Source organism: Argopecten irradians, unplaced genomic scaffold (genome assembly GCF_041381155.1).
Source record: "Argopecten irradians isolate NY unplaced genomic scaffold, Ai_NY scaffold_0894, whole genome shotgun sequence".
NCBI lineage: Eukaryota > Metazoa > Mollusca > Bivalvia > Pectinida > Pectinidae > Argopecten > Argopecten irradians.
The window spans coordinates 1-24689 of NW_027188361.1; the positions used below are offsets into that span (position 1 = coordinate 1).

A 24689-nucleotide genomic window follows, 5' to 3' on the forward strand; every position below is an offset into this window, starting at 1 on the left:
GATCAAAATTTTACATACTTATTGTCACTTCGTTTGAAGGAGTGGTTGATTTTCCCTCCCTTCCGGTTAAAAAGCATTACATGAAACACTACTTTAGAGTAGCTGACGTTTTTTATGTTATCTATAACATCGTTTGTAAAGGGTTCTTTTACATATTTCAAGATATCAAAGGTCAAGGAGGTAAAACGCTTATTGTATTGTCACAAATCCTACAGATCAAGTTTCGAGCAATTGGGGAAAGATGTCTCGGTCGGAATAGTATTTATTTACATTTTTTTTACATAAAAAATACACAGTCAAAGTTAATGGACAATACATTTAAGTAGTCATAATGAGACATTTAAATTACTAATCCAAATATTGACCTTCCGGCTTCTTAAAATTTATTGTAGATTATTCTCATTCTACCCACCTCATGTTGGTGCACATGTATTTGAAAGTCTGACTAGATTCCGTCAACTTAGTTGGGTTGGATCGACAAAACGTGAGTTGCAGACTGGTTAATGTATTCCGTACTTACAAAATATACGATAGGTCTCCATTGGGTTTTTAATTTCGAATCCCTCCATCGCGGTGCAGTCTGCTAAGGTATAGAATATATTATGTTTGTTTTGATATTAGTAACTGATATCTTCTATACTTTATATATGCACGTGAGAAATTAGAGCATGTGAAATAAACCTTAAAGATTGGCTCCAAGCCGCCATTCAGAGCATAAATGATATTCGTCACTAGTCTTGAACACATAGATATGGTGTGTAATCGTGTATGTGGTATGTCGTAATCAAACACAAAAAATTACATAAATTAATTTATTTTTGCCTTTGGTGCATGCCAATATCAGTACTTCATTCCATATAGGATATGAGTGCCCACGGAATGGAAATTTTTTCGGGATGCAATTAATTATTTTTTCGTAATTTTAACTTGAAGTAAAAATTAGAAAGCTTAAGCTTAAAACTTTCCATTAGTGGTAATGGTGTTAATTAAGGTAATTTTTGTAACTGGAGAAAAATACTTCAAACGACCTGCTTATGATAGTGATAAAAATACCATTTGTCAGCGGTTGGAGCCATCTTTAAGGTAATGTATTCTACAATACAATAACATTGAAACATGAACTATAATGTGTAAAAACCTAAATCAGATTTATTTCAACAAGATAGAAACAGGTAAGTACGACATCAGTGTCTTACCTATTATTCAGCTTTATAGTTTTCGTTACTTTTTCACATATTGGAATGCGTACTCTCTTACATTCGGGGGACTTCAATATATCTCGATACTCCTAAGATGGAGAACATACACATATTCTATCTATCAACCGTTTTCTCTCCAGTACCTGACAGGGGTTTTTCGAGGTTGTCATGCAAATTGATAACCTGTCTTTTAACCACGGTATTAAAAGATATTCTGTACCCGCTAGACAAGAAATGAAGACATCAATACATGTGATGGCCATTGTCGACGACGTCTTCAATGTTAACACATTTTATCGCGCCTCGAACAGAAATGGTCCCCAATGATTGGGCGGTGAGGAGGTCACGTGGTGTACCTCCTATCACTTGTTATAGGGGGTCAGTAAATTTTATAATTGTGCAATATGGCGGCTCTCGCCCTCGCTTCTAAAATTTAAACACATTATCTTCAACTAAATATACCACTTCTTTACCGTAAAACTATATATTAAATGGGACAATTCACTCAGGCTTATTCTTTTACATAACCAAGAAGCAAAATATGGCATAAATGTATTTGTTCTACCTTTCTTATGAAACATATAACATAATAAAATATTGACAAATTCCGCGTCATTGTAAAGTATTTTAATTGATACCATTGAAATTACAAATCGTTGATCAATACGATAAAGCAGGTACATGTATACGTTTTACCCTTACCGAGCCAAAGTCACGCACGCTAAACAAATGAACTACATAACCACTGAGGAGGTGATAAAATGATTTTTAGGTAAGACAATTCACCTAATAAGGTAAACACACTACTGTCAGAGCGATTTGAGCAGTTTTTAGACAAAAGTTGCATTACTTTACGAGCAAGGGACAGGGTTCGGCATACAAGACTTTTGACCACAAAGTGTAATGGCGGACAGCGAGCGAGTTTGAATATTTCACACACATTTCAACACCATGGGCTTTTCCTGGCATATCACAGTAAAACCGACTGATCTAATTTCCATTAGAACTGGTTTGTTTCCAATATATGTACAAATTGTAATGTTCTCTCAGACCGAATTGTCCCTTTAATGGCTAATTTTTGTGTAAAAATAACTTTAATCGTTTTAATACTTCAAATTACATGAAATACATTTTTTAAATACGAGTTGCTTCCCCTACGCCAGTTTGAAAGTTGATGACGCGGCGAAGGTCAAACATAACAATTCAAGCGTTTTCTAGACTGAGATTATAAACTAATGAAGGTGTTCGTACCTACAGATCAATCTTCACTCTACAATCAATTTATCGGCATAACTTTTAATTGAATATCTCAGCGAAAATGCACAGATGATCAAGGAGATTTTGCTTAAAATGTTAGATGAATGTTTGTGTCACTCTTGTTTGTGATGCTTTCAATATACAGACGGTCTGGTGTCGTATTGAGGTAGGCCTTGAATTATTGTGGATTTATGAATTATTCATTATTCTTCTGCAGGTTCCTTATACAGTATATTTTGAAAATTCTTGAAAGAAATACACAGATGAATATGTATCCTAGGCCAATTATTTTAAAAGTGGCGATTGTTTATTATCATTCGCGCCAGTATGATTTAAGTTTGATTTCAGATTCTTTACCAAACAAATAGGAAACGAAGAATTAATGAAATCAAATAAATGGTCCTCAATGCGATAAATTCGTTATATAGTCAGTTACTGACCCCCTATAAAGGCATAGAGGGTCAGTAAGAAGTATAGGAGGCTCGGGCTACGCCCTCGCCCCCCTATAAATCTTACTGACCCTCTATGCCTTTATAGGGGGTCAGTAACTGACTATATAACTAATAATAATGTCCCTGTTATGACGGCGCTATGCAAATTCATCTTAAAGTTTAATTTCACTATAGGTTTGAACAGTGTGAAGAAAAAACTATTAAACATTGATCAGGCGAACGGCGATATCCATCGCTTGTTAAAGATTATGACTATTAACAATAGGCAGGCTTCGTGTTGGCCTACCAAGAATCTTACATTCGAGTGAAAATACCCTGTCTACTTGATATAAACATGTCATATTCTATTAATCAAAATATATATACATAGATTTAATATACTTTCAATGATTCCATGGCGAAAGGCAAGTAAAGCATGCACATAAAAATATAAATGATAGTGATGAGATAAAACACACGACAAAACAAATGAGAATTGTTAATGTTCCCTAGAAATTGAAATTGTCCTTTACAAAAAATTACTCACTGTAATAAAACGAGTTTGGAATCGTTTCAACAGAGACCGTAGTTGCCACAGAAGCCGTGGTTGTCACAGAGGCCGTAGTTGTCACAGAGGTCGTAGTTGCCACGGAGGCCGTAGTTGCCTCCGAGGCCGTTGTTTGCCACAGAGGCCGTAGTAGCCTCAGAGGCCGTGGTTGTCTCGGAGGCCGTAGTTGCCACGGAGGCCGCAGTTGTCACAGAGGCCGTAATTGCCTCAGAGGCCGTAATTGCCACCTATAACACACAATTGTTTTAATAACCACATCTTTTTTCGATAGGATATAACTTTCAGTTTGTGAGAAAATTTTTCAATGAACATCAAAGAATTAAAAAACAAATATTAAAAAAATAAGAAAAACAAACTGACCACAAACAAAATGCAAAACAATCCCCGCTGTTCCATTTTTAACATTCCCTTTTAATCTGTAACAAGAAGAAAAGAAGTGGATTGTGAGTTAAATTTACTGATTTTTGAAAGGTATAGAGAGGAAGTGACTACCAAAGCAAAATGAATGGGTCTTTATAGGAATTATGACTAAGGCTAGAACAAAATACAAAAAACATATACAGCCTCAGTATTAAATACAAATCAAAATGGAATGTTTATAATTTCCTATCGTATCATCCTACTTATTCTTGTGATCTGAAAAGCTTTTGAAACAAGTCTTAAGTGACCTCATCTAATCGCCTTTTGTGCGTCGTCGTCCGTCGTGCTTCTGTCATCGTCCATCGTGCCTCTTTCATCGTCCGTCGTATGCCCGTAAACAATTTATATTATTGGCTTCTTCTCAAAAACTGCCACGCAAATTCATTGAGATTTTGCACAAAATTCTCAGGCATAATACCAATCATTTTTGTGAATATATGTTCCAAGGGGGCTATGGGAGGGACCAAAAGGGGCAAAAATGGCTAAAATTTCACATCTTTTTTCACTTCTCGCAGATGTGATAGAAATAAAAAAAAAACTTCATAGATTGAAAAGTCGCAATGCCACCTACCAAACTCCTAAATCTCATGGCCCTGGGGTCGCAGATTGTCCCCAAGGGAGGGGGGGTCAAATTTACTAAAGTTTATTTAGGAAAAACACATTGATAAGTATTATTTGCTAATTTCTCATAGGAAATGAGTCAACCTAGGCTAGAATTATTAGCCCGAGATAGCATTTTAACATGATATCGATATAGATCCTGGCCGTCCCTCAGGGGTCGGGCCAAAGAAGGTCAAAAAATTTCTAAATGAATTTGGTGAAACCCAATTCTCTTCATAGAACGGAAGGTCTCAAGGCCCTCTCAAACATTAATGAATATTATGATCCTGGGTTCCTAATTTTCCCCTGGGAAGCGGTCAAATTTACTATAATAGTTTATATATTAGGCAAATCAATATACGAACATTATTTGATCAATTTTCATAGTTAATGTAACAGATGTAATGGACTCAAATTCTTTTCATATATTAATAGCCTACCAGCGGTAGGGTTTTAGTGGGACAAAATTCCGAAAGAGATGGGACCGATTTTTTCTTATTCAGTATACCCTAAAGAGCCCCAGAAAAAAATCCCCATTCCCAGATGGTTGGGAAAAAATTCCCGCGCTTTTAAATTCTGACACCAATTTCTTCATAGAAAAAGGGGGGGTAGGGGAGTATATGTTAGTACCGTGTGGCCACCTGTGCTTCAAATGTGATTGAATATTTTGTATTACATGTGTGCGCAAGGTATACTAGAATACAATATTCCAAAGAAAATAATCAGGTTCTTAGAGTTGATCAGAGTTGCGAATCATTCTTTGTAGAAAACCGGTATATGTAGCATGAAGATAGCTCAAGTCCTGGTTGACTTCTGCCATCAATACACAAAGCAGAGCAGATCGCACACCTGCGTACTCCAATCTTATACATTCCCTGTTAACTTGTTATACGTGAAGCTAATGATCTGAGCTAGGTTTTCGTACACTCCAAAGATTTTTGAAAGGGTCCTTAAAAAACTGTGTAACTTTCCCTTGACCATAGCACGCAGATGTAGTGTCACAGCCTTGACCAAGCATGGATAAACTCAGTATGTATCTTTTTCTGTGCCTGGGTTGTGATGTTTGTCACCAGCTTCCTGTATGTTTTTACACCTTCTCCTGCTTCCTTGTCTTCCTTCCAGTCCTTCTCTACCGCAGATATAACCTGAGCACAGACCTTCAACCCCTAAGATGAAGGCAGAATAACAAAAGATGGTCTGTCTGGTCCTCCGTCAACGCGACAGTCCTCACTTTGTGATGTTGCGTGCAAAGGGAGATTCTGCCTTGCTTTTTTCGATCATTGCGTAACGGCAAACACCTTTACTGATATGTATACGAATGTATTACGCTGCAGCGATAAATGCCTGTTCAAGACATTCTAATGAACATCTGTCCTTATTCTTTAGCGCATTGTTAAAGAAGGCGTTCTTGCTTATCATGGAGGCTTTATCATGTTCAGGCCATATAGACTACTGTAGCTGATGTTTTGTGATGCCCCGTCCGTCTCGAGTGCTCGTGAGTCTTTGGTGTTAACTACACGGTCGTTACCCATCGAAAACAACGTTGGTAAGACCAAATAGTCTCTCGCAGATATGTTCGAGATTATTCGTTTAACGATCTTCCTCGTAAAGTTAAGAACCCTTTCTCCATCCGTACCCGGTGTATCAGCCAGCCGCCATCCACTACGACAATGGGTTGCGGATCAAGTTCATGCAAAATGCAATTGCCATGTCTTTCTGTATAACCTGTGCAAGATCTGCTTTGTCTGCTTTCCTCATGAATCCATCTTTGAAGAGGGCTGGTGGAAATTGTGCACATTTCATGGGACATATATTTCTGGATATCTACGTCCATTCGTTTACTAATAGCACAACACCTGAGAAATAAAACGCTGGGGTCTATCGAGACACACTTGTCTTTAATTCGTACACTTGGTTGGAGATCCTGCAATGTGTGAACTTGCTGAGAACGTTTTATCTTCGCATCACTGTAGGTAACTCCATCTAGTGAGGCCTGTATAGTGGCACCAACCTTTTCAGCTTCATGACAATTAATTCCATCACCATCAGATGCCGTCAAACCAGTCGAAAGGGAATCGAAGCTCTTTCTATTTCTTCCATCATCAAATGGGTTATGGTCATCAAACCAAGAGAGGATATTTCGAAGGTCGATTGCGTCACGTTGTTGACGTGATTTGCTCAGATCTATATGCTGGTCGGACGTTTCTCGATGTTGCTTGGTGAGGGTAGTCATTGCCTCGTGGATCCCTGCCCTCTGGTGCATTGTAAAGACCCATTGATGTCTTACGCTTTCGGTCATGCCACGTCCATGGGAGAGACCACCTCTGCTTTTAAGGGAACACATAAGGGCTTGTTCGATCGTTAGATCTAACCAAAGTCCATTTAGTGGATGCTGGCTCCGCTGTACAGCATGACGTCCTTTATCGGTGAATAACTGATATAGCAACGGATGTTCGTCAGGGAGAGCACGCATCATCTGAACGTAGAGCCGGAGACTTTTGGCGTAATGTAAATGTCCAGTGGCCGCAAACAGGTTCAGAAGATTTGTACTGGCATTCAGATGCCCCTCCCATGATTTTGTACGCTCTGTCAAGATAAAATCGTTGATGACATGAATATGGAACAGGAACTGCACCCATAGTTTAGCAGTTTGGGATTTAGATGATAGTGAAGCCATGACATCTTGTAGCAGAATGTCAAGCTTTTGAAGACTCTGTGAATCGGCAACAGATCCTAAGATATTTTCATCACATTCAGAAGAGGTGATGTTCTCTAGCAACCTTTGAAGGTCTGTAATTTCTTCAGGAGACATTCGGTCTTCTGTTGTTCCGTGCTCGCGACTTTGATTTTCAACGGGGAAAACACGTTCTAAGAGTTTAGATGTTAGCGCAGCATCAAGTAAATGAATCTATATCACCTTCAGTCTCTAGCCAATGACACAGACTCAAAAATGCTCATATTTCTTGCTGTCCTTCGGCCTCCCAGCACTGGCTGGTCCAGAACAAGACTCTTGGGAATCACGTGAAAAGGAGACTAGACAACGACTATGGTATCGGCTTCCACAGCCACGAGATCGTGGCATCGATGGATCCGGTTTCGAGCGGCATCGTTCCATGGGTGCTCCTTCTCCTCGCATAATGCCAGAATTCTATCTCTAAATTGCTGCTATCACTGCTACAAGAGGCACTCTGTTTCTTAAATCACAAAGTTTTCTCTTGTCAGTGTATTTTTTGCGGCATTCAGGGTGGACATGTGTGGTTCCAGATACCGCATGCTGAAAATCGTCTAATAGTGTATCATCACCACATATCTGGGATGCCTGTATCAAGCTATCGATACCTTTGCTGTACAATTTTGCCCTATCATTGTTCAATGATTCTCGGCAAATAATACATGTCAAACTTTCCGGATTACCCCCTTCCATACTATGAATGTCTAAAACGTTTTGACTGGAGATTACACTTGTACAATAACAAAGAAGAATGACAATAAAGTAATGAGACAAAACAATTAGTGAAACTTTGCTAGAAAATATCGCTTTATAACTTTATGTGCGTTTTGCTCCGCGCTTTGTAGGAGAAATCGAAGAACTCACAAGTAATGTACATTCACCCGACCAGATTTTGCTAATTCTGGTCATTTCGACCAAGTATTATACCTGCTATTGAATATAATTCTTCATTATAAACAATGCTTTTCACCACAAATAAAACCAATGTTGTGATATACACACACAGAAACATACTCCATATTTAGTATTACACTGGAAAGTGAGGTTTGAATTGAGGCCGAAACCTATCGCTTTCCAGTTTTTTCGATGAAAAATCTGCACGTGCAGTTAGTTGGGCATAATTTTAAGCAATTACAATGTTTCTGTTAATCAATGTAGATTTTATTAATTATATTTTAAATTATGACACGCACATGCATAAATTTGTTTTAAAAAAATCGAAGAGCGGGGGGAGGGGGGATGCTGGTTCCCGGGTGAGGGGGAGGCTGGAGGGGGCTGTGTGTGAATTCATGGGGACTTTGCAAATATTGTTCAGATACTGTGGTGTGTTTTCAAACTAAATATTGAGGTCTTGAACTTAATGTTGTAATTATTTGATATTAATCGCTAGTAGAAGTAAACTAAAATGAATCGTTTTACCAATTTGACCACCCTAATTCAAACCCCCAGGAATTTTTTCCCCAACACCTAGAGATGTGGTTTTTTTTTTTCTGAGATACAACGATACCTATAGATTATGAAAAAAACATAAATGAACTCTTTCGGAATTTTGTCCCGCTAAAGTCATTTTGGGAGTTTTACTGGTAGACTATAAAGGTTAAATTGATATTATCACGAAAATGAACTTCGTGAGAATGAAACCATCGCAGTTCTTGTTACCTTCTTCTGTCAATAGAAGCAATTTAATTACTACACTTTGATCAGCTTTAATACATCAGCATCAACGCACTCACATGCGACGGATTCAGTTTTACAGGACCTACTACAGATACTATTAAATATTGCCCAAAAACAAATATGACTAGATACATCTTATCATGTGGACAATACACTGCGTTCTTCACTTTAATATACAACAAAACATCTACATTAAATCACATTTTCAACAATCATCACATTTATTATTAATCAACATACTGCTTTTCATATTTTCTTCTATTTCATTGATGAACAACATTTCCTTAGATACAGAAATAGCTAGAGGCACACATATATATATGTTGGATCTTCCTGAACGTTGATGGGCATGCGCTGTGGGCTTATTCATCTACGACACAACTGTTGTTGAAGTGTTTGTAAAAAAAAGTAGAGGATATGACGAAACCGGAATACAATTTATTTACAAAAACACACGTAAGAATATTTGTCTGTATGGAACAAATCCCATATTCTTCTATCTTCTATGTATTCTTCTAAATTATTACATCAAAATTTTCAGTCGAAAGGGTAGAGGATGCATTTGGCTAATAGGGTTATGGCTTTTGATTGTGCTATAAAATATTGTTTAATGTATATGAATATTCTTAATCGTTATTTATTGGATTACAGCTTGACATATACCAATTATAATCTTTTTGCATCTGTCATGCTTATAAAAGTTATGTTCTCAAGATACTCAAATGATAATTTGGACGTTAAAGCTGAATTGTTCGTGTTCATTCAAAGTCACAGGGTTCAAATAGCTAAAAATATCTGTATCATATATACAGTCAACGAGTATCGAATACCGAGAAAGATAATTCGTTTATGTCCTAATATGGAGAAAACTTCTGCTGTATGCCTTGCTCTAGTGTAATCTTATACAGATTGAAATAATTTAATATCATGTTAAAGGAACACTTTAAAATCCCACCTTACCAGTAGTCTATGTTTCTCTTATCTATATATATATTCTGTTCGTTATGACGCCGTTATGAAGATTGTTTATACCTTTGTTCATCTAAATGTGAACTCATCATAATTTGAAGTGGAAACGCATTTGTTTAAAAACAATACAAGTACACAGTTCATACAGTGAAGATGAAGCTAATTTACAGACAGCTTTAACCGCCATTTACCTTTTACATTTTGTGGATTTTCGGGAAGAATGTGGTTAGTGAAATCGTTGCCATAATTCTATCATCAGCCTTAAGAGTATCATTGAGTCAGACATAATCGCGATGTAACTTCCTGTCACAGAGCGTAGGTTGACGGTTTTGCACAGACATACATCAAAAGTCTAAAGTCTTTTGCGGTCGTTCACGGAATGAGCTGTAAATATGATTTGAATACCATATTTCCTAATTCGATTATATGTTCATTAAAACGCCAATGCGCTTCCATAGAAAACCTTAACACGTTCAACTTATTGATTGATCGGATAAGTGTGAATGTGCTGTGAAAAAACGCAAATGAGCATAAAATGTCTGCAATATACCTAGTGTTAAAACAGCAAATGTATCAACAAGTATTAAAGTGATATACATGTTAATTTAAATATCGTTCGCAAATCCTCCTTAGCTACTGGACTAATTTTAATTAAATTTTACAGTGATCTGTTGAAGGTTATGATTTTGAAGATATCAGATTTTTAGGGTTAGGGTTAGGGTAATAGGTTATATTTGGCTGTCTTGGTTATCGAATGAACATAATCGACTGTCTGTTGTCAGTGAATCTTGTCGGGAAAACTCCTCCTGAACTACTGGATCCATTTCAGTGAAACTTTAATGTAACGTTTATTAACTTTTTATTACTATTGAGTTTATGTGAAATAAAGTTTATTTTAACTCAGTTGCTATGGTAACGATGTACTATTTACATATTTTAACTGTTAGTAGCGTATTAGTTTGGTTTGTTTGTTCAGATTTGGCCCAGTGATGAATACATGGGACATATTAGCTCACATATCGCATGATTTAATCGTAACCATGGGAACACTTCAGATGATTCTGTGTTAGTCAAAATTTAATTTTTGATAATGCTGAATAATGGTATTATTATATTTATACTGTTTGGATACATCGGATGCAATTGCATTGCCAAAGTTACAACGTACAAATTGAAACATCAAATTGGACACAAATGCACATGCGATTCGTGCATGTATCCTTGGTGAACATACAATGTATCTTTCGTATTTTTTAAAAATTACACATGGTCTTAAATTGGGGTAGCAAGGGGTGAGTCATTCATTATCCCATGCCAACAGTTCACCTTCAAACAAGTCATAATTGTGCAATATTTTTAAAGTACAACGACTATCTAAATAATCTATGGCCTTCTGCTTAAATCATATATCTCTACCAGTGTCCATCATAAATACAAACTAAATATCAAGTCACGTGGACATGAAAACAGGTCACCAGTAAACAGTCAAAATGGACGGCAAGGATAAATTCTATGTAATCTCAAGTATTGATTTCACAGAAACACTTCGAATCAGATTTCTGCTTAACCAAAATAACGCTAAGTGTGTTGACATAGCAAGATACACCTTTCCGAAGTGGGTACGATGAATCTTACTACAGCGTACTTTATCTGTATGTGTCTTTATAGGAATTATCACAGGGGCTAGAACAACATTATAAGAATAAATGATGGTTTAAATAAAAGCAAACATGCATGATACAAAACGCTTGGGACATTATTTTTAGAAGGTTACATTGTATTTTATGTATAAAGATACATTGATGGTTTGGATACTTATCGTCTATCATACTCTTAACCGTTCACTTATCTTGGTTTTTAATCCCGTTAATATACCGTTAAGATGCAGAGACCATTTGACCCTGATGGACACACTCGCTTATTATATAGCATCCGCAATAACGATATGCAAATATACAGTCGATACGTAAGCTCGCTAAGTCATCTTTGCGATAGATTTCAAACATGGGGGTTGTTAAGGGAAACAAAATCCAAAATCATAAGTCTGTATTTGACCATGGGATCATCAACCCGATTGGACAAACCGAACTCTAACATGTCAACCCCCATAACGTTTACATTGATGTGCTATATATGGCATTCACCAAAACTGGGTTTACCAATATCACGACTTGTGAAGGCACTTTCCATACTCGATGATTCCGATAAAATGTAACGAAGAGTTATCTAGGGCAACGTATACAGCCGCAGTATTTAAAACAAATTAAAATAATATGTTTATACTGTCTTACTATTCTACATATCATTGTGATTTCAATTGGAAGAGCTTTATTAGGTCATCTGAGACGAAGTCTCAAGTTGCCTATTCTAATCGCCTTTTGTTCGTCGTTGTCCGTCGTTCTTCGTTCATCGTCCGATGAATGTCCGGAAACAATTTACATTTTTGACTTCTTTTAAAAAAACTGCCACGCAAATTCATTGAAATTTTGCACAAACTTCTCAGGCATAATACCAATCACATTTGCGAATATATGTTCCCAGGGAGCTGTGAGATGGGCAGAAAGAGGTAAAATTGGCTGAAAATTTCAAAAATCTTCTTCGCTTCTCGCACATATGGTAGAAATCAAATAAACTTCAAAGATTGAAAGACCGCAATGCATCTACCAAACTCCTGAATCTCATGACTCTGGGGTCGCAGATTGTCCCCTGGGGGGGGGGGGGGGGGGTCAAATTTACTATAGTTTATATAGGTATAGGAAAAACACATTTATGAGTATTATTTGCTCATTTCTCATATGAAATGAGTAAAACTTGGTTAGAATTATTAGCCCCGAGATAGCATTTTAACACGATATCCATATATATCCTATCGGACCCTCAGGGGCTGGGGCCAAAGAAGGTCAAAATAGCTAAAATTTCAAAAATGAATTCACAGATTTGGTGGAACCAAATACTCTTCACAGGTTGGAAGGTATCAAGGCTATGATAGCTTGTATATTAGGCAAAACAATGTATGAACATTATTTGAATTTTTTATAGGAAATGTAGCAGATGTTAAAGGTTAAATTGATATAATCACGAACATGAACTCCGTGAGAATGAAACCATCGCAGTTCATTTTACCTTCTTCTGTCAACAGAAGCAATATAATTTCTACATTTTGATCAGTTTTTAATATATCCATCAACGCACTCACATGGGACGTATTCAGTTTTACAAGACCTACTGATGATTGAATATTGCCCGAAAACCAATATGACTGGATACATGGATACATCTTATCATGTGCCCAATACATTGCGTCTTCATTTTAATATATATTAAATCACATTTTCAACAATCTTCAAGATTTATCATTAATCAAAACATTGCTTCCCATATTTTCTTCTATTTCATTGATGAACAGCATTTCCTTCGGTACAGAAAAAGCTAGCATACAACACCCTACCTGAAATTGTTGAACTTCTTGTTTGATTTTCCTGTTCACTTTGAGTAGTCAGTAGAATAGCTTTCTGATTAGAGTTACATGTATATAGTATATTGGATCCTCCTGAACTTTGATGGACATGCGCTGTAAGCTTATTCATCGATAACACAACTGTTGTTGATGTGTTTGTTTTAAAAAAAATGAGGATATGACGAAACCGGATTAAAAATTATTTACAAAACACATGTAAGAATCTTTGTCTGTATGGACTAAATTCCAAATTCTTCTATATTCTGTGTATTCATCGAAATTATTAAATCAAAAAAAAATTTCGGCAAAAGGGTAGAGGATACATTTGGCTAATACAGTTATAGCCTTTGATAGTGCTATTAAAATATTTTTAATGTATATGCGAATTCTTTATCGTTATTTATTGAATCATAGCTTGACAAAGTATTTTCGTTTTTAGCATCTGTCATGCTCATGAAAGTTATATTCATAAGAATCTCACAAGACAATTGGAACATTAAAGCTGAATTGTTTGAGTTCATTTAAAGTCACAGAGTTTAAATAGACTTACAATATTTAAATGAATTCTTGTCAATAATAAAAAGGTCTAGAGACCTGATATTAGGCCTGGGGTATGGTAGGATGAAAGACCAAGTTTGTTCAAATGAAGGATCTTAACATCATACAAGGTCACAGTGGTCAATAGGCTAAAATATTCAAATGACGTCTTGTGATTAAATAAGATGTCTAGAGACTTGATATTGGGTCTGTAGCATGCCCCGACGAAGCGCTACCAAGTTTGTTCAAATTAATGTCATTGACATTCAATTAAGCTCAAATAGTCCAAAATCTTTATACAATTTCTTGTAAATACCTAGGTGGCCTAGATTACTAACTTTGGACATGCACCATACTAGGATGAAGGACTACCAACTGAATGACCTAGTTTTAAGATCAGACATCCAATATATCGGAAACGTTATCTAAGAAATTCACGTATTGCCTTGATTATTAGCAATTATGAAAGTAGTCAGATGACCTTTAAGGCCCATGGGCTTCCTTTCTTTCTGTGGTTATAAAAGGACCCAAAAGGCCTGCAAGTATACACAACCACCATACATTGGAGTTTATGAGTAAGAAAAGTAACTATATTGATGCGGGGTGCAATCAGCCTATGACTTGAATAAACGTATATTTTCAAATATTCTACCGAGAATTTGTCTCCTGCTCCTAGGGGATTCGTTATAACAAAGTTGTATTATGTATTGTTGCATTAAAACGAAATTTTGTATATAGGGGTTGCCCAAATCTCTTTACCTACAAGATTATTTTAGGGTCCGGTAGTTTAAGACGTGGTGCCACATGCCTATTAGAAGAATAAAAATCGATCAATACCTGACCACCGTCCCGTTAAGTATAAGGATAGTGCAATTAAAAAGACAAAGTACCTTAAGACGCCTATATATCTTTATCTGTATCATATGTACAGTCAACGAGTACAGAATACCGAGAAAGATAATTCGTTATGTCCTAATATAGACAAAACTTCTGCTGTATGTCGTGCTTTAGTGTAATCTTATACAGATTAAAAAATTAATGTCATGTTAAAGGAACACTTTCAACATTCCACCATACCAGATATAGTCCATATTCTGTTCGGTCTGACGCCGTTATTAGGGTTTTTATACCTTTGTTCATCTACAAGCATGTGAACTCATCATAATTATGTTTGAAAGTGAAACGTATTTGTTTAAACACAGTATAAGCACAACGTTCATATAGTGTAGCTAGTTTACTGACAGCATTAGCCGCCATTACCTTTACATTTTGTGGATTTTCGTGAAGAGCGTGGTAATGAAATCGTTGTCAAGAACTATTATTTTATCACCAGCCTTAAAAGTATTCTTGAGTCAGACATGATCGATGTAATTTTCTGTAACAAACCGTACGTTGATGGATTTGTAGAGACGGAACGTAAATATGATTTTAATAACATATTTCCTAAGTCGAGTGTATTTCCATTAAAGCGTCAATGTGCTTCCATATAAACCCTTAAAAAGTTCAACTTTTCGTATGATCGGATAAGTGTGAATGTGTTGTGAAATTTGCAAATGAGAGTAAATTGTCTGCGATATACCTAGAGCGTTACAGTAAAACAGCAAACGTATTAACATGTTTTAAAGGGATATACATGTATGTTGTTATCAAGTGATTAGTAAAAGTAATTACCCCCTCCCTCCTGTAACGACGTTAGGGAGATTTACTTGTGATTCACTTAAATGCCGTTCGCATATCTTGCCCAGCACTCCTCCTTAACTCCCCCTCCTCCTGGACTAATTTTAATTAAAATATACAGTGATCCTTTGAAGGTCATGATTTTTGAAAATATTAGATTTTTAAATTTCTATTTGGTTGTCTTGGTTATCGAATAAACATAATCAACTGTCTGTTGTCAGTGAATCTAGTCCGGAATACTCCTCCTTAACTACTGGATCCATTTCAATGAAACTTTACAGTAACGTTTATTTACTTAGTACTATTGTGTAGATGTGCAATACAGTTTATTTCAATTTAGTTGCTATGGTAACTAGGCACTATCTACAAAAATGTACATAACTGTTCATAGCGTATACGTCTTTGGATATATTTTGTTCAGGTTTGGCCCAGTGATGAATAAATGGGGCCTATTAGCTCACATATCGCATGACTAAATTGTTACTATGGGAATACTACGGATGATTCTGTATTAGTCAAAATTTATTTTGTGATTAATGAATAATGGTTTTATCATTATTATTATTCTTATTATGTTTATACTGTTTGGATACATCGGATGCAATTGTATTGCCATAGTTACCAAGTACAAAGTGAAACGTCAAATTGGACACTTATGCACATGCAGTCATAATTGTGCAATATTTTTAACTTACAATGAGTATTTTAATTATTTATGACCTTCTGCTTAATTATATATATCTACCAATGTCTAACATAAAACAAACTAAGTATCTAATCATGTGAACATAATAACGGAATACCAGGTAACAGTCAAGATCAACGTCATGGATAATTCTACGTAATCTCAAGTACTGATTTCATAGAAACACTTAGTCTAGGTATCATATTTTGTTTACCAGAAATATCGCCAAGTGTGTTGACATAGCGAGATAAACCTATCCGAAGTGGTACGATGTACACTATCGTAACACTATGAACTAATTTAGCATAATTTATTTTGTTGTCTTGTTTGGTTATCGTTATTAGAGTATGTCATGTGGTGTCATTTACGGAATATTTGATTGTTAATCACATGCTAGTTGATAATTTTACTTCCGGATGTAAACACGCGATAGGTCTTAGTTAAGTGTGTTACCCGGAGATGACTCATACTAGTGTATGGTTGTAAGTGAAGACCTCAAAATCAAAATTATTGATATTTGTATATGTTTATTTTTAAATCTTGAAGTTAAAATAACAACTTTCTAAAACAAACTAATCCAGATCTTACAATGTTTTTAACAGCGTTTTTTTTTTTTTTTTTTTTTTTTGGAAAGCATTCTAAATAAGCTGGTCGTAACCTTAATTAGCATTGAGCAAAACCTGGTATTATAATTTATGGTACGAGATTAGTAATAGTATGAATAACCTCAGCAGTCATATCCGACATTAATATCAGCTTAACATAGCATGTTTTTGAAGGTTCAATACACTAGATTACTTCATACTAGTTTGCTGTCTATTATGTGAAAATGTAAATAAAAGTTCGAAAATCGTGTGTATACACCATTGCTCAGACGCATGTGCACATATTTACAAAACTAGAGCAGACCTTTCATGATCAAAAACGTTAACGCTCCCTCCCAACCACACAAAAACATATTAATATGTTTAATATCAAAAAAAGGAGACGACTCATTTTGTTTTTTTGTTTACCCCAGAAATCTCAATGATTAAACATCGTGCACGTTTTATTTCTTATACATGTACTTATTCATGCATGTAATATGGCACTGACGTGAAGGACCGGACTTATCGATAAACATAGGATAAATACAAAACTTGTTTTCAGGCATTTGACCCTGTTTTAAGTGGAAATATTTTTTATCAAATCTCGGATGTACTTAACAAAACGTAGTTGACAGAAAGTGTTTATGCATTAGGGCTAACATAAGGTTTACTGTTGACTCGTAAAAGTGTTATGTAGCTTAAAAATTCTGGCAATATATGCAAAAAATACATTCCAGGTAAACAAGTCATCAAGGTTCGGAAAATATTTCTGTCACAAAATAATCAAGCCATTATGTTTACTGTCTACGACTATAACGGATACAAGGATCGATTGGTGACGAGATGAGACATTACAAAATCATACATATTGATACCTTTTTGGACATTCTCATGCAACCGGCGGTTGAAATTGTTTACGTGCAAACATATTGTCCATTTAGTACATACGACATGTAAGAGGGCTAACTAATATATTGTAAGCCTCGTACAATGTACATAAGATAAACTACATGTACATTATATATTAAATTCTGATTAAAATATTGTATTACATGTAGGCATTAACTTTGGTGCTTTTCCTTACTTTTATAATAAACCAAATTGAGTTGTGTGGCGCGCTTTGCTATCTTAGCTAATAGTTAATTTGGCCAATGGCTGCGCTACTTTCAAAATTCTCCACGAAAGCGTTCTTCTTGTATGATGCCATAACACACAATGCAATTCTTTCAGTCTATACAAATATAAACTCACACTTCTAACTAACCAATAGATATAAGTGTAACATATGAAATCGATCTATTTCCAATGTACGTATTTTCTTTCGTGTAGGTAAGAAGTACTATCAATGTTATGTTCCTCTGTCTGGGTTATACGACTATTTCTAAATTAGACAAAACATTGTCATTTTTAAGGTAAACTGGCGGCTATCAAGACACACATAGCATTACACAAGAAGACAAAGAAAACAAATATTATGATAAACTTTCCTTCCTGTATATATTGATTCATTTCAACCAGCTAAGAGCATAAGGTGTATTACATGATCACGTTTACAAAAAATAGTGTATTCAAGTAACTCAAAAGTTGAAAACAATGTCTAATGTATAATTCAGGGGCATTTCTGTTCTTTTTTAAATTCATCGCAGTATAAATATACAATTCGTGTGTAATTAATTCATCTGCATGCCTCAGGACTACATGACCCTGGCTGTTGATAGGACGTTGCTTTAATCAAACAAACAAACGTAGCCATGTTGTCATATCAAAACTGCATGTCTGCGAAACCGTTACTAAAGTCAGCTTATAACATTGTATATTGTATATTTCACACAAAATAACAAAAAAAGCATCAAAAGCATGTACAAAATATTTTTTTAAAAAAAGCATCAAAAGCATGTACAAAATATAAACGGATGTAATTGAAAAAATAAATTGCTAACAGTTCATCACTGTCCACGGTAAGAAATGGGATATTTATCAAGGTACAAATGTATCATAGAATGAAAGCATGACTACGTTCTTAAGTCCTTAAATAATTCGATGTTTTTATGTATTGGTCGCGTGTGTGTTGATATCATCGATTGGATAAAGAGACAAAGAGAGAGTTTTAGTTAATTAGCAGCAGTAAGTATCTAATATATTAGGTATGTATTAATTATGGTCTATATGACGTTCTCTCATAATACCCGATCCGAAGGAGCACACTCTGAAGATTTTTTTTGTTAAACCACGAGCTCTATATTGATGTTGGTGACATATTCTACACAATAGTTGTCAAAATTATTTTATTATTACATAATAATAATTACTTCAACGTGATTTTTCACATGCTTTGAAGTGGAGAAACGGGGAGAGACATTCACAACTTATCAATTTCGGTTTGCAGCAAATGTCAGAACAAGTAAAACGCGTAGCGGTGATTGGTGCTGGGATATCAGGCCTTGCTACACTAAGGAATCTCCTTTCGTCTGACCGGAAGTACATCCCGACATGCTTTGATAGAGGAAGTGACGTAGGAGGTGTATGGCTGTATAATGAAAATACACATACGGATGAGTATGGCATGCCAGTTTTTTTCAAGCATGTACCGTGACCTAATGTAAGTACAGTTAGGCCATAAATAGATAAAAAAAATATGTGGCGTTTAACCCCTCTATCATTTTCGCTCTCCGTAAGCTATTATGATTTTATTTATTATTAATTAATATGGTTCTCAATAACTTTTCCTAATACTCAATGATGCCATTATTTTAGATGTGAACAATTTTATGACATCCCCTATGGTATGCCAGGTTTCGCGAGGTAATATTTTGTACAAAACAATAACGTGACGTCATTAATTTATGCAGATTTTGTAATTTTTCAGAACGAACCTTCCAACTCCTTTGATGGAGGTTCCAGGGTTTCCAAACACAGATCCAGAGAGAGATTCGTCATATATGCACCGAGATCAGGTGTTGGATTATATCAAACGGTTTACCGCGCACTACGATCTCAGGAAATATGTCATGGTGATAATTTCATTTATTTTTATCAAATATTGAAAGTTACGAAAATATATTATTTCGTCGTCAGGTCAAACGGAGACAAATTAATGTTATGAGTGGTAATATTCGAAACTAAAAAAAACCCAAGTGTTTGCGTGAAAATCGCGAAATCAGACACAAATATATTTGCATTTACAATAGCATTAACATACTAAAATCTGAAACTTAACTTTTCTTTAATTCAAAAACGGTTATAGAACTGAAAGTACATATTTTACTTCAGAAAACATCAGGAGAATCAAATTTGAATTATTGGTGATAACTGCCATTGAAAACACAAACAGCAATTAAGAAGCAAATGAGAGACAGATAGGACGAACATCATATCATAAATATATAAACGACTTCACACTACCATGTTCTTGTTTTAATTCCACTTTTATAATTTTAGACTCATACATATGTAACAGACATAACACGTAATAGCGCCGAGAGGATTCCCGAATGGACGGTATCATATAGAGACATTCGGAACCAGGATTGCAAACGTGAAGTATTTGATGCTGTTATCGTTTGCACAGGGTAAGAAGCGAATTTGCTTCAGTACAATATCTTGGAGTTGATGTTCGTATTTTCTGATAACTCGAATACCTATTTTTCATACAAGAAAAAAACATTTGTTTTAGTTTTACACCGTTAGTATTAACCGTTTTTTCCGGACCTTTTTGTAATAAAAAAGTATTAAAATAGTTACATTCCTTGCACTTTTTTCATTTGATTGGTAGAAATTAGTAGTGGAGTGTTATTTTCTGTTGACTTTGGCTGAGATAAATACAATCTGTTACATTTAAGTGATCGAGACCGGGTTAATTCAGTCGAGATTTTGTCACATAATCCCAACCGAGGCGTTAGCCGAGTTTGGGATGTTACAAAATCTTATCTAATTGATTACATTGATTTTTTTTCTCTCGCATCTCTTAAGATATAGTAAAACTCATCTTTTTACGTGTTATAGTGCAAACTTATCCCGTTTTAGGCCCTCTAGTTCCTTCCGCGCAAAACTATAGTTCGGTTATATCAAAGACAAAAAAAGATCAATCGGAACATACTGTTTAAATAATTAAAACACAACAAACAATGCATGGTTAATGACTGAATGCACATATTTCTAGTAATATTGATTATCTGAAGCATGTGACGTCACCGAATCGAAAGTATGACGTCACATGCGCGGAATGGTACATGAATGGGATAAAATTCCGCAAAAAATCACATAAATGTACCAGACATATAGGACGAGATAGAAAAGTCTAGCACTGGGTATCATGTGAGATTTCCCCATCTGAGGTGTGAGATAACGCAGAGACTTAAAGTTATATGTTCCGTATTTTTCATAGTGACGAATCAAGAAGAGCTTTTAATATGTTATTCAACTCCAAAAGTTACCAACATTTTGAGAATTACAATACTTTCAATGTATAGGTTTTAGTTTTACGAGTACAAAAGAGAGCTGAAAATGATTTTTGGCAGTACTGCCAAAAATCATTATATTAACATCTTCAGTGTAGTGAAATGAGTTCATACGGTCAGACCATGAAGCCATATTGTTGTCCACAATTTCATTGCACATTTTTACAGTATTATTAGTAATTGTAAAGTGATTTCTGAAGGTATGTCTCCATCTAAACGTGTATAAGGCATAAAAAACAAGAATTTCACAGTGCATAACCTATGTGTTCCAACTAACGTTTATAAGGCATTATATATGTTTGTCTGTCCATTTGAATGATTTTCACAGCTTTATTCATTAAAACTTATGGTTTTAAATAGATAATTGAAGAAAAAATAACATGTCCAAATTTTCGGCCAGTTACGGCACATATAACTTTAACATTTGACATTTTCTGCATATCGACACGTACATTGTAGTTTGGCAATTAAATCGGTGAGGATCTTTACGCTTACAGAGGAAATATAGAAATATATATATCATGTTTGTCGATTTTTTAAACGTATTCTTGGACTTTTTGTCAATCTACTGTTCAGTTAAAATACTGATTGTCGTTAGAAAGATTTATTCCTGATTTTAAATCTACTATTTCCCTAATTCTGATAAAGGCATCAACATACTCCATACGTACCTGACATTGACGGGGTTGAAATATTCCGAGGTGATGTCATCCACAGCAAGAACTATAGAGTTCCGGAAAAGTTTACAAACAAAGAAAGTGGTCATACTAGGAGCCTCCTATTCCGGAATTGACATTGCTATCGGAATCGCGCCATGCGCAAAACAGGTAAAACAATATTTATAACTGGACATTATTTACCTTTACACATTATATAAAAATATATACAAATATTTCACCTTTATACAAAATCTATACAAATCTATCACCTTTTTACAAATCTACACAAATATTTCACCTTTATAAAAGTCTATCACCTTGATACAAATTCATAAAAAATCTTTCACCTTTATTCAAAACTATACAAATCTGTTACCATTATAAAAAAGTATACAAATCTTTCACCTTCATACAGAATTATACAAATCTTTTACCTTTATACAGATATATACATTGTACAAAATATGTCTTCTTTGTATAAATCTATCACCTTGATTCTAATTTATACAAATATTTCACCCATAATACAAAACTATACAACTCTGTCACCTTCATACGAAACTATACAAATATGTCATCTTTATACAAAACTATACAGGTCTGTCCCATTTATATATGTCACCATTATACAATTCTATACAAATGCATATATATATATATGGATGCCACGTTTCAAGCAGTACCGTACAACTGGTTGTATTCGTGGTGATGATATATTTGTGATTTTACTGAATATTTCAATGATCGCAAAAAATTATCTCATCAGCTAAATACATTGTATTGATAAATGGTTCATTCATACAGCGCATGCATATGCCATGAACGTCAGATCGCGCAAATTTAAAACCGCTATTATGATCTCGTTTTACTGAAAATCACGCCAAAATTTTGACTCGCGTAAAAAAGGCAACATGGTAATTGTAAGCCTGTGGTCAGTATGTTTTTGGCGTATAATTTTGTTTTCCATTTCTATTTTTTCTGTAAACAAAATATGTCGCCTTCTTTGCGACACAATGAGTTACAGTCTCATTTGTTCAAGTATATTAGAATCATGGTAACATAATCAGTAAACATTTGATTTTGAAGGTCAACTGTCTTCAATGTAGTCCACGTAGTTATCACTGTATCTTTATGCTGAAATAGTAGTTTTAGTCATTCGATAAGTGAATTTTCTTACAGATTTTTCTAAGCCACAACAAGGACAGATTGAATTCAGTTTTGCCCGCAAACATTATCGAAAAGCCAGGAATAAAACGGATGTCCATGGATACTGTTGTTTTTCTAGATGACACAGAAGAGGAAGTTGATGATCTGATCTTTTGTACCGGATATGTCTACAGCTTTCCGTTTTTTAAGTGATGACGTCATACACGCTTCCAGAACTAAGGTCACACCTTTATATAAGCATGTGGTCAATGTGCGACATCCCAATTTGTTCTTTATCGGAATACTTGAAGCAGTAGCATACTTCATCATGGCCCATGTTTTATCAAAAGTTGCTGTAGTGGTGTTGGATGATTTAGGTAGCCTTCCGTCAGAAATGGAAATGCAAGCATGCGTAGACAGAGATTTTGAAATGAGAAAGGAGCGTGGAGATAAGCCACATATATTCACCAAGATTGAGCGGTTATGGGAATTTGAAAAAGATCTTGCATCTTATGCAGGTATCCAACCTAGTCCTAAGGTATTCGAATTGATACGTGCTTATAACATTGACCAATTCAGGAACCATGTCACTACGTTTCGTCAGAGAAAAATACAGGTTTCAGACGACAAAACGTCGTTCAAAGTCTTAAATTGATAATGAACTGGTATTTAACACGAGTAACCTTTAGACGGAAATATTATTAAGTCTTTGTTACATGTCTTCGCATCTCAGCTTCCATTCCTAATCAATCCATCAGGCCCCAAGATTATGAAACAAGCTTAAGTGTAAAACAGTCTTAAGTATATACTTAATTAGTCAATCACGTATGACGTTACAAAGCGATAAGCAACCATTTGAAGTCTAAGACTGTTTCATGATTCTGGGCCCAGGTTGTTCATTAAGTGAAAAATGAAATCACACTGTAATACTACAACTTTAAATTTTTGACTTTAAAAATAAAAAGAGATGTATAGAATATTAAAGGATACCACTTTGTTTTTATTGCATAATCTGACGTCAAGCATCCATAAATGAACATACTTTTATGAGCTTGTCGCAACAGGTATTGTTGTCTTTGTCTTAAAACCATTTGTAAGCATATCTAGCTATAGAGCTACATAAAACAAGAACTCAGAAATGGTTACGGGCGTATAAGCTTATATAAAAGTAATGACAAACGTTTTGCAACAGAGATTTCAAGAAAGTTATCCATGATGTATGGAGTTTATATTTGCCATGAGATCATTAATAGCTTTAGGACGAAACTAGAACTTTATATAAGATGTTCTTGTAGGACGTTAAAATAAGCAAACAAACAAACAAATCATGTTTAAGTCACCATCAAGTGCCATATATACCGGAAGCAGGTAAGCATGTAGTAAGAAAGCGTCAGGTTTTCATCAGTATAAAATATCATTTAATTTGTTCTTTTAAAGCAATTTGAAGTATTTGACAAACCACTTATGAAATCATAAGCCCGTCTATCTATCATTTCCATTATTTTCATGCTTTTTTTGTTACTTGTAAGTTGTATTTTAGTATTCTTAGTTGATACGACGTTCCATGTTTCTCTATATTATGTTCGTTCTGATGCCATTATTAAGATTTCTATACCTTTTGCGTCTATACAA

General features: G+C 35.1%; 1 pseudogene; it reads left to right on the plus strand.

Annotated features, from left to right (window-relative positions):
- The first annotated feature begins 18811 nt into the window (after positions 1–18811).
- LOC138313758 (senecionine N-oxygenase-like) lies at positions 18812–24025 on the plus strand (annotated as a pseudogene).
- Positions 24026–24689: the final 664 nt, after the last annotated feature.